This window comes from Macaca mulatta, chromosome 18 (assembly GCF_049350105.2).
Source record: "Macaca mulatta isolate MMU2019108-1 chromosome 18, T2T-MMU8v2.0, whole genome shotgun sequence".
NCBI classification, from domain to species: domain Eukaryota; kingdom Metazoa; phylum Chordata; class Mammalia; order Primates; family Cercopithecidae; genus Macaca; species Macaca mulatta.
The window spans coordinates 67521132-67542967 of record NC_133423.1 but is presented as its reverse complement, the minus strand read 5'-3'; positions in this window follow the sequence as shown (position 1 = coordinate 67542967).

Here is a 21836-nt window from a genome sequence, read left to right as displayed (position 1 = left end):
TTATTATCCTTATTATCATTATTGATGCTATCATTGTACAGGTGCAAAAATATTTCTATTTCCACTGTTTCTGAATCTTCCTCTATGGATCTACAGTTAGTGATTAGTACTATATTAATCATTCATTAACATATTTGGAGTTCCCTATTCATGCTGGAAACTAGTATAGCTCTCGGTAAAGTTAGAAGAGACAGAGGATTGTGTGCTACCTCAACAGGCTTAGACAGTGTAGTACAGTGTTTAAAACTAGGCTCAAGACAGAGAGATACAGTCTCTCACCTCTACTCCACTAGTGGCGGGGACCTGGAAAAGTGTCTCTTAGCTGTGATTTCTGCATCTATGTAGGAGAGAAGAAAATAGTACTTACTATGTAGAGCTGGTAAGGATTATAGGGGGATGGTGTGCTTAAGGTATCAAGTATGACACCTTGCAAATGACAAGATCTCAATAAAAGGTCAACTATTATTGACCGATATTGAACAATATTAAGTATGATTTAAGCAGATAGAAGAACCAGAAGACACTTCTAAAAGTACCTATGGCTTTATTAACATCCAAGGAAAAAGATAATAAATGACAGTAAGGCCGGGTGCTGGGTGCATAGATCATGAAAACATTAGCCCCCAAAGCACCTGGCTGCTTTACTGACACTTCCTTAGTCAACTGCAGAAGAGCAAAAAGAAAAAAAGTAATTTATTTCCCTATCTCTGTATAATGAACTGTCTTCGCTGCATTATTTGAAACAGTGAAGAAGTTTTGATCTTTGCAGCATATTTCATGGTTTGAAAATGTTGATATATATGTATTCTGAGTTGAGTATATCAGGCCAGCAGAACAAAGACATTCCAATTTCCATGTCAAGATGATAACTGGATTATTTAGGTGTCAAAAGTACAAAATGTACATTAAACCCCTCTCTGCCTTGGTGTAATGATATTCTGTATGGGAGATGTATACACAATAGTCCTGTACAAGTCAAACAAATAAGTGTGATCTGTACCAGGGCAATGGGGTAGGACAAGCGCTTATGAATCAGACACTTATATTCAAAGAGAGACTGGCTCACTAAAGCTGACTGCTAAGATGGAGTCTTTAAAAGGTACTTAACTGCATGTGTCAGTTCATTCACTAAGGTTTTTACATTAAAAACGAGAGCTACTTTATGAAACCAGCTATCAAGTAGAATCTACACCACTTCATCACGTTTCACTCTGAGTTTATAGCAGAAAAACACACACACACATAGAGACACACACACATGCATGCACACACACTTCATCCTGGGAGTAACATTAAAACATTTCAGTCACTGAGTGTTGAGCATCTGTTGTGGCCAAGCAGGCACTGTGCTAGGCTCTGGGGAGCCATGGATGAAGAAGACAAGGAGCTTGTGATCTAACAATGGAAACAGAGGCTTATGTTTATTTCTTCCCACAGTGATCCATGCAATACCAAACAAAGGGCTTTGGGAGCACAGAGGACGTAGTAAGAAATTCTGCTAGGCGGTGGGCGAGGGATACAAAGAGAGAGAGGAACATATTGGTAAAGAATGTATACAGTTCTGTCTTTTAAAACTTAATGCTATTTATATTTCTAAACCTATGAAATTTCAAAACCAATACCTGTGGAATTGAAACCTTCAGTATATTCCACCAAACGTGCTGCATATCTGTCATATTGCCACCAAAAGTGATTACAGGTTACAGTGAAGATTGAAATAAGATAGAACTGAACTGAAAAATCTTTTGGCAAAAACTCTACTTCTCTCTTCATATTGGTTGTTGTTCAATCAAAACGAGCAGTTATTTTGGTGTTAAATGAAGAAAGATACTTGCAACTGAGAAAATTACCTGGTATCACATGCTTGTTATAATGTTAACTAATTTCTTACCACCTCTCATAAAATTTAATTAGCATTGACATACATTGACAAACTCTGGCCCTAAGTCTGCTTCCATTAAAAAATAATTACATTTATTAGTGTTATCACTGAACACATAGTTTATCCAATACAATCCTTCTGACTTTCTGAGCTTGTCCAGTACCTGAGCTACTGCAATGGCATGCCTAGTCAGCTATCCACTTCCAAATGTTTCCCACTGTAGCCATGCACCACACTGCCTTTGAGGTATGCTTTCCTTCCAAAGACGGATCCATTCATATCACCTCCTTGCTTCAGAACCTTCTGTGATTCCTAATATCTAATAGAATAAAGCCTAGGTATGTTATCCTGGCATTCAAGACCATTCATGTTTTGATATCAACCTAACTTTCCTGTCTCAAGTTCTGCCAATCTCAGTAATGCACTCCTGTCACCCCTAACTACTTACTGTCCTTTGAGCCCTTCACTGTTCTTGCCCCTCTAGCCTCCCATGCTTGTTGACTTGCTTCTTTATGTGAAAGCCCTCTTGGCTCTTTTTTTGCTGCCATATGACCTTACACTTTAAGATCCAGCTAAATTGTTACCTTTGGGACATTTTTTCTGACACTCCCTCTCAAAAGTTAATTGGATATGACCTTAACATGGTGCACATATTTCTATAGAAGCTCATGTACATATCTCTATCAAAGCAGGTATTCCTTCATTGTGTTGCAGTTATGCATTTGTGGACATCTCTCTCTCTCTCTCTCTCCTTAATTAGAATCACCTTATACATCTCAAGAATAGGGACAACGTTATTCATTTGTATATACTCAGAGCCTATCAGGTTCCTCAGGTTTTCTTCTGTAAATAAACAGTATATAGTCCAACATCATTACCCTTACTTCACAAAAGAGGGATCCGGTACTCAGAGAGGTTAGCAAACTTGGCTGAGGTCATACAAGTCCTGAACTCTTGGCCACACTTCACAGTGTCAACTGTTCACCATAATGTCTACAGATTTAAGGTTTCCTAGGAGTGCTCCTTTGTCATCTGATTGACTTTTTTTCACATAGTACACAATTATAGGCATTTTGTTAGTTTTTTAGGGCTGCCATAACAAAGCACCATAGACAGGATGACTTAATTAAAAGGTATTTATTTCCTCACAGTTCTGGAGGCTGGAAGTCCAAGATCAAAGTGTCAGAAGGGTTGGTTTTTTCCTGAGTCCCCTCTCCTTGGCTTGTAGATAGTCATTTTCTCCCTGTGTCCCCACATGGTCTTCCCCTTTGTGTGTCTATGTCCTAGTCTCTTCTTTTTATAAGGACACCAGTCACACTGTATTTAGGTCTACCTTAATAACCTCATTTTAACTTAATTATCTCCTTAAAGACTCTGTCTCCAAATACAGTCACATCCTGAGGTACTGCAGATTCAAACTTCAACAGATAAATTTTGGGGGCATGCAGTTCAGCCCTTAACAGATACCTCATTTATGCCAGGCATCACGGTAAATGCTAAACTGAGCAATCTTTGAGGCTGACCCTACCAATGTTTATGAAGTTGGTAACAAATCACATACTACCATTTTCATTGACCCTTTAGCATTTATGGTAGGTGAAGAGGCACAATAGAAACTACAGACACAGTTTTATTGGAAATTAATTAACTGGAAAAATACTTTTTCATCTCCTTTTCCCTTTGGCACTGTCAGAATCTCCAGCCACCGTGGAGTCCTTTGCTTCAGAGAGAGGTCAAAGAAGGTGCCCTGTTCTAATTGTCAGAAATCCTATGTTAGAATGTCTTGACTGACAATGCCACAAATATGCTTACCACCTCAGTATTTATGATTGTCCTTATAATTCTTGCTCTGGCTGTAAATGGTTAATATTGTAAAATCACCAAAGTAAGGGAAACTGCTAAAATTTACAGAGTAAATTAGGAGTGCAGCATGAATTGGAAATCTCTTCCCCTGAGTGCCTGAATTCTTTCCTTAATGCTGTGAATCATGGAATAAAGGACTTTAGGTAAAAGGCTGGAAAGTTTTCTCTTTCTACAGTCAAAGGGGCCAAGATTTCTCATGCCTTTCTGAAGGAAACATATCCTGTAAATGATGACAATACTGGTCACAGCCTTAATGCCCACATAAAAGAGCAATTGTGAGACAGTCACCTTCCTCCAATCGTCTCTTCTAGTCCCTTGCGTGTCTCGATCACTTTTAAATCACCACACTCTTTCTTCTCTGCGGCAACAGTGAACCCAGAAGGCCCAAACATCTAAAACATCTTCTCCCCAGGGCTTCTTCTAACTCAATAAGAAAGTTTAAAACTCCTGACAAAGTCTCCTGTCTTTTTCTCCCTTCATGTTCCCTCCAGCGTCTTCCGTTTCTATTTCCCTCTGTGATGTGAAGTATTACAGATTCAGAAATACAATGTTATGTGAATACTGGAGAACTCAAAGACCAAAAAGGCAATGAGCAAACACACAACACACTGTCTGAGACAATAAAGCACTAGACAAGGTTTAGAGGTGTGACCTTTCACAGTTGGGTTCAGGGTGCAAAGATCAGGCACAGGAAAATTTTACCAGGGGGATCCAGGCATAAATAAGTGTCTTAGTCTATTTTGTGCTGATACTACAGAATACCTGAGAGTGAGTAATTTATAATGAACAGAAACTTATTTGGTTTATGGTTCTGGAGGCTGGAAAGTCCTAGATTGAGGGATTGCATCTGGTGGCGGCCTTCTTGATGCATCATAACGTGGTGGAAAGAATCACATGTGCAAGAGAGAGGGGTCCAAGCTTACTTTTATAATACACTTACTCTTACAGTAAGGAAGGCAGAGCCCTCCAGACAAAATCCCCTTTTAAAGGTTTCACCTTTCAACATTGTTGCATTGAGGATTAAGTTTCCAGCATAGAACTTTGAGGAGCACATACAAACCATAGCAATAAGTAAGGCCTATAGTGTTCTAGAAATGTCCAACCATATTTCCTGCATGCTTTATGACTGTCTCCCTAGCTTTCTTTTCCTTGGATTTGTTCATATACTTACAACTTAAATTGAAACATTCTGTTGCTTAATAAATGTCTCTACTTTATAAAACACTGTATTTCTGAGCCGGCTTTGCCATTTTTAGCTGTTTTGAGAAGTCCTTGACTATCCTTTCCATTATTCTGTTTCTCTATTAGTGGGACTACATTTCTTCCCTTCTTGTGGGAATGTCATAATTAGTTACTGGGCCTTGTAGTATCAGATTAAGAGAAGATAGGGGGAGGGGATAAAAACAGAGTTGGTAAACCCAGTGAGGGCTACTGGCAGGAGAATAACCTTCACAGAGTGAGATATATGTGTTTGCTTGTGGATTTTACTGTTAGGTTGGTGCAAAAGTAATCACGGTTTTTGCCATTGAACGTAATGGCAGAAACCACAATTTTTTTGCACCAACCTACAATTTTGAAAAGTAACCTGGGACTACCTATATGAAACAAGTTTTGTATGAAGGAAACCACAACCCAATGTTCAGAATCTTCCTAATTTCTTTCTCCCCATTCTTTTCCCGTATATGAAGCTTTCCACCTCCCTCCACTCAGCTTGAGGAATGTCTGAAGTGGGAATAATTGGAAAGGACCACCTGTGGGAATTGATAGGACACAAGAGAAGGCTTAAGCCTTGTCTACTGCCATGTAGGTCAGAGGCAGGAGCAGCTTCAGGAAAGGGCATGGGGAGAAGGGGGCAACAGGAGACTCAAAGGGGCTGTTTTTGTGGTGCTTTCTCGCCTGGAACGTGTCCACATAAGAATTTCCAGACAGTCTGGACCCAGCGCTCCTGCCTGGTACAAAGCGACAGGCTGGCTTGACCAGAGGAAGAACCGCCCACATTTTTACATTTCCTTCCCCGCTCTTCCTCTCCTATCTGGTATGGTATAAATGGAAATCTTGAGTCATAAACTTCTTGTGTCTTCTCTGTAGTTCTGATCCCAGCTGGCTGCAAACCAGATGTTTGATCTTAAATAGGTAGTTTTTACCTCTCAAGGCTCCAGTTTCCTCATTTGTGAAATTGAGCTAACAATACTTACTTTGCAGGTTTGTCGTGAGGATTAAATTGAAAAGCCACAGGAAAGAACCTAAAAGTTTGTCTGGTATGCAGTAGGCACTCACTGTGTGTCTATTGTTGAGGGCAGAAATGGTTTTCCTCTCAATCCCTCCAGGCCACAGCATGTCAGACAGCTCCCTGTACAAAGCAGGTGCTGGACAAATGTTAAATAAAGTAGGTCATAAAGCTGTGCCTTTGAGGAACCACCAAGCTCCACGTGTGGGTTTCTCTGTTCCCTGATGCTCTCTCTGCCCGACTCCACACACGCCCTTCCCTCAGGCCACTGGGGAACAACAATTTGAACTTAACTGTGGTTTCATTACTCTATGCTTCTTCTATGCTGCTATGCTGAAATGCACGTTTCCTTCTTTACTCAGTTAATTCCACACACACCCTTTTAAATTCAGCTTGAATGTCTGGGAAGCTTTCCCTGACTCTTGCCACCCATTCAGGGTGTCCCTTTTCGGTGCTGTCCTAGCACAAATGACACTCCGCTGTCCTGGTCAAGGGAATTGTCTTTTTGCCCCACCAGCCCAAGGGCACTCCTTGTGCTCTACTGAATGTACGTCCCCAGGGCTAGAGCCAGGGCCGAAAACAGAGAGGGCGCCTTAAAAAGGACTTTTCATGACCAAATGCAGGGCCGAATGAACGCAACAATGTGGCTCTTTAATAGTGATGGAGTTGGAGTCATAAACTGAATCACGTTGCAGCAGATTAGCCATCAACAGTCCAGTGGCCCTGGAGGACCTGAAGTCTGTGGCCACAGGAAGGTGGAGAAGGTTCTGAAAATGCATTCCCCCTCTTCTCACAAACACACACTATGCCAGAGTTATACAGAAAAAGGAAATGTTCAACATCTTGCAAATGGAAGAAACTACAGGAAACGATGTTCTCCATTCCACCCAATACTACCTCCCTTAGTGTTATTTGTGGGAAAATGGATGTGGCACTGTCAGAGTCAGATGAATGCGTCCCTAAAGGATGTGCAAGCTTGGCTGTGGGTCCGCAAATCCCTCACTGTTGAGAACTACCCAGGGTATACCTTGCTTTCAGGAATCACTGCAAATGGAATGCTATGGACTATTATGATAATCAATTAATAATCAATTAGTTTAGTCATCTTTCCTTGTAGAAAACCTGCTTAAACAACAATGAATCATGCAAACTCACCCAGGGCCAAAAGATGATAGAGTGGAGGAAAAAGTAGCTTTGCAGTTTAAACACACACACACACACACACACACACACACACACAAAGAAAGAAGGAAAGAAAAAAAAAACTTAGAAACCAAATCCCCAAGCTTGACTGTCTCTGGAAAATGAATTCCACAGGCAATGGCTCCAAGATGTTTTATCGAATGTGCTTTAGACTTGTAGGTGATGCATTGTCCCTCAGAGTCATTAAAAGAAATCCAGATAGCTCTAACGCAGCTTAGCTTCCAAGAAGTGCAGACTGTCCACACTTGTACTTCCACACAATATATGGTTATTGTTAGATGTGAACATCCCCACATGCTGCCTGGATGGGGGTCTCTTTGTCCTTTATTCAGATGTGGGATAAGGATGCTTTCAGCACAGCAAGATGACAGCCATGCCTCCCCACTCAGAGCAGCCCCACGGTCCAAGCACAAGACAGAAACGAAAAGTTCCTTTGTTTGTAAGGCAATGCCCATCATTTGTCATTCAGGCCCCCAAAGCTAAGGTATGTGCAGATCATTTTAGAATAATTTCAGTACTTTCTAAAAGACACAATCTCTACTAATTTTTTGGTCAGGAATGATGTTAGGAAAGCTTTATAATCTATTGTTGTGGGCGCTATACACTGAAGGCATTTAGGGCTGTGCTAAGAAAAAAAACGTGGTTTTGTATTTCATTGGAAACAGAATGGTCATTATCCAGAGTCCAGATGACGGCTCCCTTTGTGACACTGCTTTGGGTGCGGGGGGGTGTCCAACAAAAATCCTGCCCTTTCTACAAAAGACACTGGCCGAGAAATGCTCAAGGGAATGCTACGCTGACTTCTCAGACTTCAGGGAGGCAGCTTCAGGCATTTTGTGTTCAGGATGCTGAACCTCAGAGCAGGATCTCACTTCATTTTTTTGGCAGAGGGGGCAGGGAATGTTGATGACTGAAGATTTGCCCGAACGGAAGCCAACAGGGTGGCAAAGTGTATTGATCCCACTGCAACCCTGGCCCCCAGGGAGTGCCTGATTACATCTTAATGTTTTTCTAATGTATCTCAGCATCGCAGCAGTAGACATTTCTTTGCAGAGAAACCGTGCAAGACGTTGTACATCCTGGGCAGGGAGGGTAATTCCTGTCCCCTGGAACCTCAGCTTCTTCTAGAACATCTAAAGAGGAAGCCAATATTTTAAGACTCAGAGATACTTTTGAGTAGAACATTTTTATTTTCCATGCTTCCCTTTTCTCCAAACTGACCTGTCTATCCTCTGTGGTGTGTGGGCGTGGTGATTGTGTACTAAAATGATGACGTGAGTGGTCTTTTCCATTCCTGTTATGAGCAATTGTGGAGTAAATAATTTTCACCTCCTGCTCCCAAGAATTGTGTTTTCTCATTTGCAACATACTGATTAAAACGGTTGAACTGAATATATCTTTACATAAATGCACATTTTAAGGATTTATTTTAAGCCTGAGATTATCATTATTTTCTTCCATCACTCATTTCTGGTGACACTTAAACCAACAACTCTATGGAAGGGACCAGCAGATGTCACTGTAGTTCTGTTCATTCATCTTTTCTCTTGATGGGATTCAAGTTCTATCTTTTTGGGCACAGTCAATCACATTTCTTATTTAATCAAAGCATAATGCATCATAACATTTGTAATTCCTGTTGTTATTCGTTCATTGTGTGTGGAATCAGATACACATCTTTGCAAACAGAGATACAAACTACAAAGTAGCCCAGACACCCCCAATGAGGTATAGAAATCAAAGGCCCTGCTGGGGAGCCATGATAAGACATAGGGACAAAAGAGCAGTGAGGGGCATGTGCACACTGACCCCCGCTCCAATGGACAGCCTCAGAAGTGAAGAAGGACACATTCTGTCCATTCTTATGAAGGGCTTTCAGGGAGAGGCAGCTGGGTGCCAATGTTGGTTACAAGGGAAGAGCTCATGTCCGGGGATGGTGAAGACCTGCTCATTAGCAGGGAGGAGAACAAGAATTGGAAACCTGATGATTCTTCAGGGATGAAGTTTCTGGGGTCCAGTGTTCTCTTTTCTGAATTTCAAAAATCACTGCAGTCTTGTGTGAAAAGAAATATTCATGTGTGAATTTCAAGTCTTGTTTCAGTGGAAGGTATGGTATAGTGTCTGGGAAAGTCAGTGTTTGAGGAAGAGAGGCTGACTACAAAATGAAGAAAGCAAGACTATCTGCCTGACTTTGTCTTCTACATAACAAAAAAAAAGTCAAAGTTGAATTAAAAAATCAGAAAGGGCTTTGCATGGAAAATAATCACATCTCTTCTGCTGAAGAGAAAACTTTTTTTGGCCCTTACTTTTAGTAACTTTATGTATAACAGGTGAAGAACATGGATGAACCATGATATGTTACTTATTCACAGAGATTGGCCTTATGCCAAGATCAGTTAGCAATAAGTCAGTGGAATCCTAGAGTCTGTGACAGCAGCTGTGCTAATGGGATGAGCCCTCTTAACAGAAGTCATCATACCCCCCTACTGTCAAATCATTCAGCTCCCCCATTAGCAAAAGCTGGGCTTTCATGGATTGGCATCCTTTCTAGATGGACACATTTGATGGAAGGTCTGTGTCTTGGATGAGGTCTTCCTGCTCACCCCATCATTCAGCATCTCCCACACATATATGCAGCTGCTGAGGAAGGGGTTGGATTATCCAATAATATAGCCAGTCCTAGTTCTACCTTACATGTTGCTATTTTGATTTATTTTTTATCCAAGAAGTTTGAGCCAAAGTCATCTTTTGAAAACCAGATTCTCTGCTAGGCATTTTTCTTTCCCTTCCTCTCCTCCTCCTCCAAATCTGTAGTACTAGCCTGCAAAGTGACTTCCAACGAATGATTACTCATGCCTTTGTGTCATCTCCTTCTACACTGTATCAGTCTTGGTCTGGATTACCAATGAAATATGGTGGAAACAATGATGTAAATTTCCAAAGCTAGATCATAAAGGACATCATGGCTTCCACCTTTCTTCCTCTCGGCTCACTCATTCTGGGGGAGGTCAGCTGCCGTGACATAAGGACACCCAAGCAGCCTATGGAGAGGTCCATGTGAGAGGAACTGACGCCTCCTGCCAACAGCTATCACCAACTTGTCAACCATGTGAATGAGCCATCTTGAAAGTGGTCCTTCAGCCCCAATCAAGCCTTCAGATGACCATAGTTCCATCTGACATCTTGACTGCAACTTCATGAGAGACTCTAAGCTAAAACCATCCATTTGAGCTGTTCCCAAGTCCCTGAGCCCCTGAAACTGTGAGAGATTATAAAGATGTTTTTGTTGTTTTGGAGAGCCCGGACTAGGGTAAAGTAAGCCAGGTACCTAGGGTACAAATTTAAGGAATCAATCACTCTCAGGGTGATGAACATGCAGGGTCACTAGTCTCACCTGTGTTTTAAGTCATTAAGTAATTTGTACTAAGCTATAGATAAGTGATACAGTTGGTCTTCTTCTCCTCTTCCTCCTCCTTCTTCTTCTTGCTTTGCCCCTTTGTTGTACTGCATTCATCTAGGCTCACTATGACCTCCTAGAGTTTTGTCAATTATTTCTCTTCAGGCTTCCTGCTACCAGAAGCTGTGCTGTAACTAACCTCCTAGAAATACCTCATTTGATTTAGAGTCCAATAGTGTGGTCCTTTATGTTAGCCAATTAATTTAGAAAACAAAAGAGCCACAACCATCATGCAGTCTCTACTTTTCTAGTATTGATACATGCTAATGGCATCTTTATCAGGTGCTATCATATCAAGAAGATATTAAAGCCTCTCTCCTACCACAAGTTGTGATAGTAGAGAACATTTTTCATGATGTGAAACAATGGGTTTGTGGTTTAGAACACAGCCTGGAGTCACTGGGGGGATGAAGTAATAGCTAAAGTTAATGTAGGTCAATAAGAACCAGAGGCTTTTCAGTAAAGACAGGGTGGCCAAAGACAAAGACTTTCATGAGAGGATCAAGGACAAACATCTAATTCAAAACCATAGAGCAACTAATGTCAAATGCTTGCTCAAACTTTAGTTGGGCAGAGATTGATAGATGCTACTGCAAGACTAACATTTTCTGATCACTTCCAGAATGTGTCTACATACTTAACGACAATAAAATACTCATCTTCAGTCCACTTTTTTTTTCTGATTCTGAAAGATTCATGGGAACATAGGGCTGTAAATGAAAGCGGGATATTTATTTTATTCTTTTGCCTTTTGGCAAGTTTGAAGTTCTCTCCAAGCTTTTGTTAAAGATCATATTTTCAGCAAATCCAATACGGTTCGGGAGCCCTTCTAGGTTCACCTACACTACCAAGGTGGTAAGAATCATCAAAATCTTATTCAGTTGAATGATTACTTACACAATGTACCCTGGAAAAGTTTTTAACAAAGATGTGCTCAGATATGCTAAGAGTTGATGAAAATAAAATGAAGGGAGCCAGTGTGCTCTTACTCCCCTTGAAAGATTTAGTACCACTGCTGTACTACTAAATCTGAAGACAAAGTAAACTCCTAGCAAACACTGAAAGGAACCAGTATTTAAGTATAACAATAAGTAATAATAATAGTAACAAGAAGAAGGAGAACAAGGTGAATAAATAACAATAGCACCAGCTACATCTGTTGAGCATCAACCAACCAGGCACTGTCTTGTGTGCTTTATATGGCTTTACTTATATAATGGTCACAACAACCCAGTGAAAGACCCTATTGCTACGTACACTGAGAGAGGACACTGAGACACACACAGAAATAAAGTAATCGAGATCAGACCTGTCAACAAGAGGTAGATTCAGGAAAGACTGTGATGCTTGAGGCTACCAATGAGACTGTTATTTTCTTTAGATGTTTTATTATTTCCCCGTGATACTATTGTTGAAATTCTTGAATATAATCCCTTCTAAAGTGATTTACTCAGCACTACTCAATGGCTGGCAGCGGCCATAACCATAAAGGCCAGAGTTGGGGAATTACAGAAGAACCCATGATCAGGATGGGCAGAAGAAAGACAGCCCACCACAAGGACTCATTGACAATGACCCCAAGCAACATGCAACAGATAGCTTACAGAATCTGATACTTAGCCATGACAAAAAGATTGATTTGTCATCAGAGACTGATTATTGAGGAAAGGACACAGTCAATGTTCTTTTTGACACCCATAGCTAAAGCCACCAGTTAAAGAGAGTCTTTGCATGTGACAAAGAACATGCAGAAAAGGTCATCCTTTTAGTCTTTTCATGTATTTTAATAACAAATTCAGCATCAGCACCTCCACCACTAAAGTGTAAGCACTTTGAAAGGCTGAACCATTTGATCTTCAGCACCAAACATAATATCTAGCACCCAATAGCCGTTCAAATATATTGACTTGATATTTGAGTGGGAAAAATAATCATATACTCACAGCCAATGAACCACAACTAACCCAAGATGGCCTATGGCCTCTAGGCTTTGGCACCGGTTCAGAAAGGCCTTGGTTCAAGTCGAGACTCTGCCACTTCGTGGATGTGCAACTGGAGAAATGACTGAACCATTCTAGACCTCAGTTTTCTTACTTATTAAAAAATGGGGTAATTGCAGTATATATTTCATGAACATATTTTGATGGTGCAATTATGAAGAAATGATTGAGAACATGGACTTTGGAACAGATTGCATGGAATTGAATTATTGCTCTGTCTCTTAATCAGACATATATAGGCCCGGGCAAATTATTTAACATTGCCATGCCTCAGTTTCCTTCTCTGTAAAACAGTGAAAATTATAGTACCTACCTCATGGTTGTTTTTGTTTGTTTGTTTTGGAGAAGCAATACTTCATGGGGTTTTTGCAAGGAGTAAGTTAATGAAAACAAAACGCATAGAAATATGTCTGGCGCATAGTAAGTTCTATGTAAGTGTTCCCTATGATAGTTAAATCACAGGATGCTTTTAAAGCTTGCGACACAGTGCCCTGCACACTGTAAATGCTCAATAAATGGTTGTAATTGCATATTTTACTGGCGATAGTTAACATTAGCTGAAAGGAAGGGGCTGTCTAATGTGAAATGTGAATGAATTGCAAATTGTTATACTGTTGCAACTTTAATAAAACTATTGTCTATTTCCTGGGAGTGACAGTGTAAATTAAACTGTTCGCTCATCAAGTGGCTGTTTCCTGGGATTTTCAAGTTTCTTTTAACATCCACCATTTCCTCTGGCTAATGTCACATGTTGACTTGTTAGAGATGATCATGTTAGCGATGATCAGTGTTGAACCTTAGCCTCAGCCCAAATACCCTCTATATTTTATGAGTTATGTCTCTGAGACTTTAGCAATACTAATCTGGGGGATTCTTCCTTAAAGGCATACATTCTTATTTTATTGTGCCCATTTTTCTCAAAAGCAATTTTGAACTGCAAAGCCAATGCATGCAGAGGTATTGCAGAATTAGACTGGTATGGCACATTTGGACCCCACAGAGAAGCTTGTAGGACCAGAACTTTGTCTCTTCTGTCTTTTATAGGAAGAAGCAGTTTACCAGGTTCTTATTCTCAGTGGACCAACTGGGCCACGGCTGGTTTTCAATGCAGACTCTCTCTTTTGCTCTTTCTGTGTATCGGAAGGATTCCCCCCTGGTTGCTTGTCAGGTGCAGGCTCTTGGCAACCTGGAGCCAAGCTCAATGGAAGTGCATGTTTCCAGCCACGGCATCGCCATTGACAGGAAGGGCTGGCATGTATCACTTTTCGGCATCCAACCAGGTGATTGCTTCCCCAAAGGTGGGAACAGGTGCTTCTCCAATCTCTCCACTGTGCCTTGTTTCCTCCAGGCAGGCTGTTTGGTGGGCTGCCCTTTAGTAAAATCCACTTAGATGGCACCTGGCCGGCATTTCATTTCACCTATGAGAGCTGGTCTTTGCGTTGTAGAATATGTCACCAATCATGCCACTTTCGTGGAAAAAACAAACAAGAATTTCCCTCAAACTAGCCCAGGTTATACAGAGTCCATCATCATTAGAGGATTTTTTGTTAAAAAAAAAAAAAAAGAAAAAAGAAAAGAAAAAAAAAGAATCGTGCTCAAAAATGCAATTTCTTTGGGGAGGGGAAATATTTTAAAAGTCATTGCCAGCCATGGAGAACTTAATGTGAATTAACTATCAGTGTTAAGAGTGTGGGCTCTGGAGTCAGACCATCAAGATGTGGCCCTTCCTACCTACGTATTTGTTGAAGAAATGTCCATGGGGATACCTGCTTCAGGAAGAACAGTGGCCTCTTGTTCAGCTGCCATTATTCTGCAGATATTCAGAAGGCAAATTTCCCCCAGGATCACAAAACACCACTGCCTTCATCCTGACTGCAGTCTATACTGGCTTCTTGAATGAGGAGTCATCGAACAAGAGGGCCACACATGGGCCTTGCTCAAGGGGTAGTCAGAAGGGTCTACTTGATAAGCTCACCCTCTAGAAATCCAAACAGGGAGAGGCTGGTATCCTTAACCTATAAGAATTTTAGGAGAGAGAATGAGCCTTGACATTCTCTGCTTAAACAGGAGACTTTTTATAATGGCCCCACAGGGTGACTGTTTGATTTGCCTGTTTGTTTCTGCTGGGTGATTTGGAGAAGAGCTTTTCAAATATAGGGGCCTTGTGCTGGTTTTTAGGGTTTGTAAGACAGAGGATTCCTGGGAAGACTGTGTTCCACTCTGCCATCTGGCTTGCGTGGAGGATAGCCCCAGGGACAGAGCACCGAGGCAACAGTCAAGCAAAGAGGAAGGTTGGTGTAGAGAGAGGAGAAGGCTCAAGTTCCATAGCAAGAAAGGTGAGTGCACACTGGACCCCATAGCATAGGTTGGCACCTTGATTGTCACTTGCTTCTTCCTTTAGCTCCATGTTAGGCCTCACTTTGCCTAAGGATCAGTCATTCTTAGCTGCCCAAGAGAGGACCTTATTCTTTCTTCAAGGAAATTCAGCAGACATAAAGAATATATATCTATATACATATACACATACAAATATATATACACACACATACGTATATATATATGAATACACATATTTATAAAAAATACATGTCATTGACAGAAGCCCTTTTATTTCTCAGGGAAATTGCATTTTAAAAGATTATTAGGTAATAAGAAGCCAGACTCATGGGTCTGGCTCTAGCTTTAGACATTTCAGGCATTAGTTAAAGGCTTAAAGAGGAACTATTTTATTTGCAGAGAAATTGCAAAGGAAGAGGGAGAAAGATGAGTCTGTTTGGATGAATCCATTCTCTAGAAGACAAAATGCAGGCCAATACAAAGCTGTTGTGTTGAGTAGATCCCCACTGCCAATTGATGTGCATTGTTGTGGCCTTCCTAAGACCCTTCAAACAGTACCACAGGGGCTGCCGTCTCTTTTATCTGAAAGGCCAGCCTTGTGTGCAGCCGGCTGACCATGAAAAACTAAACATCCTTGACAGACAGTAAATTCCATTAAGGCAGGAACTATACCCATCCTTGAACATAAATTCCAAATGTTTAGTTCAGAACTCTGTGCCTCATGGTCACTTAATAAATATTTGCTGACTTGTTGACATACTACTAGGAAAAGATGTGTCCATGAAAATAAGCATGCACAGCATTTATCTATGTAACCTTGGGCCCATTCATGAGCTTTTTGGATTACTGTTTCCTCATCTGTAAATAATACGGTGCTTAACATTTATTAGGTGCCAACCCTGTGCCAGGCATTGAGCTAAGCATTTTATAGTCATGTTCTCATTGAATCCTTAACACATACCTATAGAGTATAAGCTATTATTATTTTACAGATGAGAAGATTCCAGCATAAAAAAACTCCAGGTCATTGAGTGGTTAATTAGCAGAGTGATGAGATGAAGGCAGGAGTCTAGCTCATGAGTTCATGATGTACGCTATACCCGGCAACAGGGATAACAAGGCCCCCTGTAACTAATTTATTTATGTACCCAGTCAACATATTTCTGGAAAGTGCCTTCTTGGCTCCAGGGTTCCCTAGAGGTGTGGAGTGAATTCAGCAGGAGGAGAGCAAAGGCTCTTGGGTTAGGAATGCTCTTGGCTGCAAGTGACAGAACATCTAACTGACTATGCCTGGTGGGCAGTAGGCTTTCCAGAAATGGTGGTCCTGCTGCTGCATCTTTGGGCATTAACCACCCTGAGAATCTTTGGCTGTCAGAACTGCACTTTCTTAGGCCTTTTCAGGGGCGGCAGCAAGAGTGGTAAAAAGTAAGCAGTATGAGTCTCCCAGCCTTGGCATGTGCTTTGAATCCTTGCTGAATCCACCCAGGCTGACCAGGTTTTCTTCCCTCCCACCCTCATGAGAGATGCCTCCCTGTGGGTAGAAAACACAGACACCCTCTGAAATCAGAGGAGCCCTGGCTCTTCTAATAATAAGTTTTCATTTCCTGGAATGCCTGCAGCCCATTTCTGTGAAACCAGGCCAGGAGTAACTAACTAGAAGAGCAATGATTTGAGATTTTTAAAATTACTATTGGCGAAACCCCCTGATGGTTCCCTTCATTATTTAAAATTAATTTTTTTCAGGTTACCACGCAAAGCGGGGACTGTGGTGATTGAATATTTGGCTGCTGTTACTTGTGAGGACCTATGTTTTTTACTATTGCCTCTACTGTGTTCTATTGGGCTATATTCTGAAAGGAGGTTAAAATATCTCTGCTAGCCACCCCTTATGCCCCATTTTTATGACCAGTGATAATGTTCTCATTGAAGCGTCCATCACCCCATGGGCATCACAATAGCCTCCCACCTTGTCTCTCCTCCTTTAATCTATTCTGCTCCCTACCACCGAATTAGTCTTTCTAAAATGCTGCTTTCCTTATGTCATTGCTTTGCTCATAAAACTTCGTGGCTCCTCTCTTCTTGATGAATAAACTCTAGACTGTTCAGCCAGGCATTCTGATCCTCCACTCTCAGTCCCTTCTTTCCCTCTTATTCCCCAGTGAGAGCTCATTCCTCCCACTAAGCAGATCCTCTGCCCTGAATACACCACACGTAGTTCTATTTTTGCTCCTCTGCACATCTCTTCACTTGGAGTTCTCTTCTCTTCCTCTCCCACTCTCCTATTCAACCTATGGTTGAAAACTCTCTTCAACAGTGTAGAACTGTAGACTCCTCTGGCCAGTCTTGCCTTCTTCAGCAATCTCTCTTCCTTACTCCCAGATATTCTATAGTCCTTCTTTTCCTGGGACATTTTCATGGCTAGTGATGATTTAACACATGCTGGATGAACTTATTACTTGTATCTCCTGGACTACACTATATCATTTTCCCTGTTTGTTGTCCCCAGAATAATTGATGATGCTTGTCATAGTATTGTGAGCAAGTACGGGGATAGTTTTTGAGTTAGACACACGATGGCAGATATTATTAGCTGTCTATTCAGTCCTCTTCCGCACTGATGTAGTCTGACTTTATTCAGTGTAGCAGCATGCCCCACCTGGGTGGTTTAATCTTAAGTAAAAGCTAATTGCAATATTCATAAGTATTTCCTAGCTTCTTTTGCAGCTAGTAGTGGCCATACAACGTTGTAATGGTAAGTATGCCAAAGGTCTCTGGGAAGGGCTTTGTTTCCTGATAAAGGGCACAGTGTTTGAGGAGAAAGTTCATTCATGCTGAATATTTCACTCTACCTGCTTTGACTGTGATTTGGATGTTTGGGGCCTATGCTAATCATTTTGCAACTATGAGGCAATGAGCCTGAGAATGAAAATTCAACACACTGCTCATGGTAGACAGAAGAACAGGAAAAAACTGGGTGCTCAGTGTCTTTGTTGAACTGCTATATCAACATGCAACCACCTCTCAACTTCCTGCATGTGAGATAATTAACTGTCTTTAATACTTAAGCCATTGTTAGATAGATATTCTGTTACTTGCAGCTGAAAGCATTCCTAACTTGTACAACCAACTTAATATTTCTAGAGCCTTGAACAATGCATGAACATTGTAAATCTAATAAAATGTTTTGAACCTATACAGGAGAAGATACTGCGATATTTTATAAAGAGTAATCTTCAAGAAATTAACATTATATGCGTATACATCTAGGTATACTCTACTGACAATGTAAATAAGTCTTTTCAATGACAATCTTAAAAATACTAAATCATAACCATAAGAACCTATTAGGTAATAGGTTAGTTGAGCAATGGGAAACAAAGAGTGTAGTAGAACGAATGCATTAAAAAAAAAATTTGAGCTCACTTTTTTAAACACCAAATTCTTAGATCTAAAAAACTCACTAATATTTACACATTAATTTATTTGACTGTTAGGCAAACCAGCATTCCCTTGGTCTCATGTTTGTTTAGAGGGCTTCTGCCAAAATAACACTTCTGGCCTTTCTTTATGCCCTTAATCATTTATTTTCATGGAAAGAGTGAGTTACCTGATAGAATATGTTTGGGGAAAAAACTCTGGGCATACTCCATCCGGCTTCTCTCTTGGCTTCTCTGTTTCTGGTGCGACAGTTTGATCTCTGGATATGAACATCTCTGCCAATCCACACAGTAAAAAGTTTCATGAGTCTTGATCTGCTCCTCCATAGGTGAGGCCAGCAGTTTGAATGGACAAGTTCAAATCCAAGGGAATGTATTAGGAAACCCAGTTGTGGCCATTAGTCAAGCCTTACCCTCTGATTTAGCTTTATTAGTAATTAAGTTGATATTTTGATCTCCATCAATCTCCTGTGTCTACTTCTCAACTGGTTCCAAACATAGGAAGGGAAAAGAAATTTATTATTAATTGGTGACCTGGAATGCCAACTTAGAGCCACAAGTATTGTATTCTTCTAGGATGTTTCTTACTTTTCAGAGAAGCCTATCTTCTCATTTTGGAATAATAATATTACTTTATCTGATTAGTCATTTATGTATTCATTTATTCAATGATTATTCATTGAGTATCTATTTATATACCATAAACATGCTGAATATATAGTGGTCAGCACAAATAGACAAGTATGAGAATACTACTATACTATTATATATACATACACAGGTATACACATATGTACATATATACATATATATACACACAATTAGACTATACTGAGTACCACTAAAGAGTGACACAGAGGACATATTCCATGAAAGCAGATAATAAAGAGATTTTATTTAATTAGGAAACTCAATAAAGGCTTCTCTGAGGAAGTAATAATCAATTAAGCAGGGATCTGAGGAATGACGTGTTATTAACTAGTTGAAGGGGGCAGGAAAGACTATTCTAGTCCCATGTAAAAGCCCTGTGATGGGAAGGAGCATGGCAAGAACAATGGAATTAAAGGAGTCCACAGTGGATTGAGAAGGAGATAAAGCGATACTGGAGATGAGGTTGGGGGGATAGGTAGGGGTCAAATCATGCAGAACCTGAAAGCCACATTAAGTAAGAAGTTTATTTTTTCCTTAAGAGCAAGGGGAAAAATGTCAGCTTGGCAGGAGGTCAGGCAGATGAGGTGGTTTGGACTAGGGTGGTAATGATAAAGTTAGAGAAGGAGCCACCTTGGAGAAATATTTAGAAGATAAATTTCTTCTAAATATTTAGAACAACTCAGTCATAGGTGCGATGGGAAGCATAGGAAGTGTCAAGGGTGACATCTAGGTTTCTAGCTTGTACATCTAGATGGATGGGGGCCATTTACTGAGAGAAGAAATCCTTGGAGAATATCATATTTGGGAGGAAAGATGATGAGTTTGGTTTTAGACCGGTTGAGTCTGATATCAGGCTTTTCAGACAGAGAAGAAAAGATCCAGTAGGTAGTTCAATTTATGGGTCTTGAGAGGAAAAAGGTGATCTGGGCTGGATAAGTTATGTATACATGGTCAGTGAATAAGTTATGTATACATGGCAATTAAAACTGTACATTTGGATGAGCTTATCTGGAGAAAGTTTACAGAAAATAGAGTCAAAGACCAAGACCTACAAAATTTCAACATTTAATGATGAGATAGAAAAGAATATGCCTGAAAAGGAGAATAACAACTAGAAATGACAGAGATAAGAAGAAAATCAGGAGAATACCACATAAGCCACGGGGAAATGCTTAAGGAAGGCGATGCTTAACTGTGGAACATCGCCAAGACAGAGAAGAAGTGAGCTGAAAAATGTTCATGGAATTCAGTCACTGAGACCTTAACAAGAGACATTTTCCTAGAGACATGGGACAGACCTCTGTCTGGAGACAGCTGAGTACTGAGTGGTACTTGAAGGAACAGTAAGCCTAAGAAAATTCTTCTAGAAACTTTTCTGTGAAGGGAAGGAAGAGAGAGGCCGGGCTGAAGTTGGCAAGTATTTTTAAATGTGACTTAAGATGATTTAACAAGTTCAATGGGAAAGGTTTGCTTGAGAAAGAGAGTCTGCATATATGAAAGTAAAAGAATCATTGATAGTGTAAGGTTTCTGTGAAGATGGGAGGGGATGAAGGGTAAAGTGCAGAACAAAGAATTGACTTTAGGTAAGAGGAAGAACAGCTCCTCTATCATAAAAAGAGAGAAGCAAAGTTTACTTGTAGATTTGTGGATCAGAAGCCAGTGCATTCTTATTGGATGGCCTCTGTTCTCTGTGAAGTGGGTGAGGTCATATGCTGAAGGTGAAGGGTGAGCAGGGAGTGGGGTGAGAGAGCATAGAGATGACTTGTACACTTACAGAAAGTAAGACATTGACTTGACCAAATCATGTGTGTGGATTGTTGGACAGGACTGATGGTGAAGTTTAGCTGGATGGTTCTTGTTAGGCTCTCCCTTGGGCTTGGACTTAGGTATCAGCCCAAGCATCACCACCTGAAGGCTTGATTGAAGCTGCAAGAGTTAGTTCACTCCCCTGGCCATTGGTAGAAGGCCAAGGCCTCAGTTTCTCAGTACATGGACTCTCCATAGGGCTTGCAATTTCTCTGACATGGCAGCTGACTTCCCCAGCATGCGAGATGCAACAGAGCAAGAGAGAAGTGAGTGCTCAGTTAGTTTTGATTGAATGTTTGCCATTGCTACTGGCAGGTGCTGGGTTGAGGGTGCTAGCAAGTCCCAGGCCATCTTTATCCAATCAGGAATTGAGAGATAAGAAACTTTAGTCCCTGTGAGGGATCCTATATTTCCAGTTCACTTTTCCTTCTTGGATGTGGTCTTGGGGTCCCAACTAATATCCTGGGGTGTTTTCCAGGATGCCTCCTTCTCGACAGGGTTTGAACCCCTATTTCAGACTCCCCAGAGCCTCAAGACTATCAAAATTCCTACCCAGCTTCTCAGGGTCTCAGCTGTGCCTTCAGAATTTCAGGTGCCTGTAGCTTGCTGATTTCAAACCTTAGGGTCATCACAGTCCACTCAAGGGTTTGTTAAAGCATAGCTTGCTGGGTCTCGCCCAGATGTTCTAATTCAGTAGATCTGGGGTGGAACCTGAGGCTCTGCATTTCTAACAAGTTCCCAGGTGCTGCTGCCTGCTGCATGTCCACTCTCTGAGAACTACTGTCCCGGGGAAAAGGTAGCCTTAATTGGACTTCTCTCCTCTCTAGGATCTTGGCAGTGTGAGTTCTCACTGCCGTGGTGACTTTCCAATGTCCTCAACCCAATGTTTCTTTTCATATATTATCGTGTGGTCAGAGAGGGTTAATTGGAACCACCTACTTTGCTGTTGCCAGAAGAAAAACTTCCAAACTAA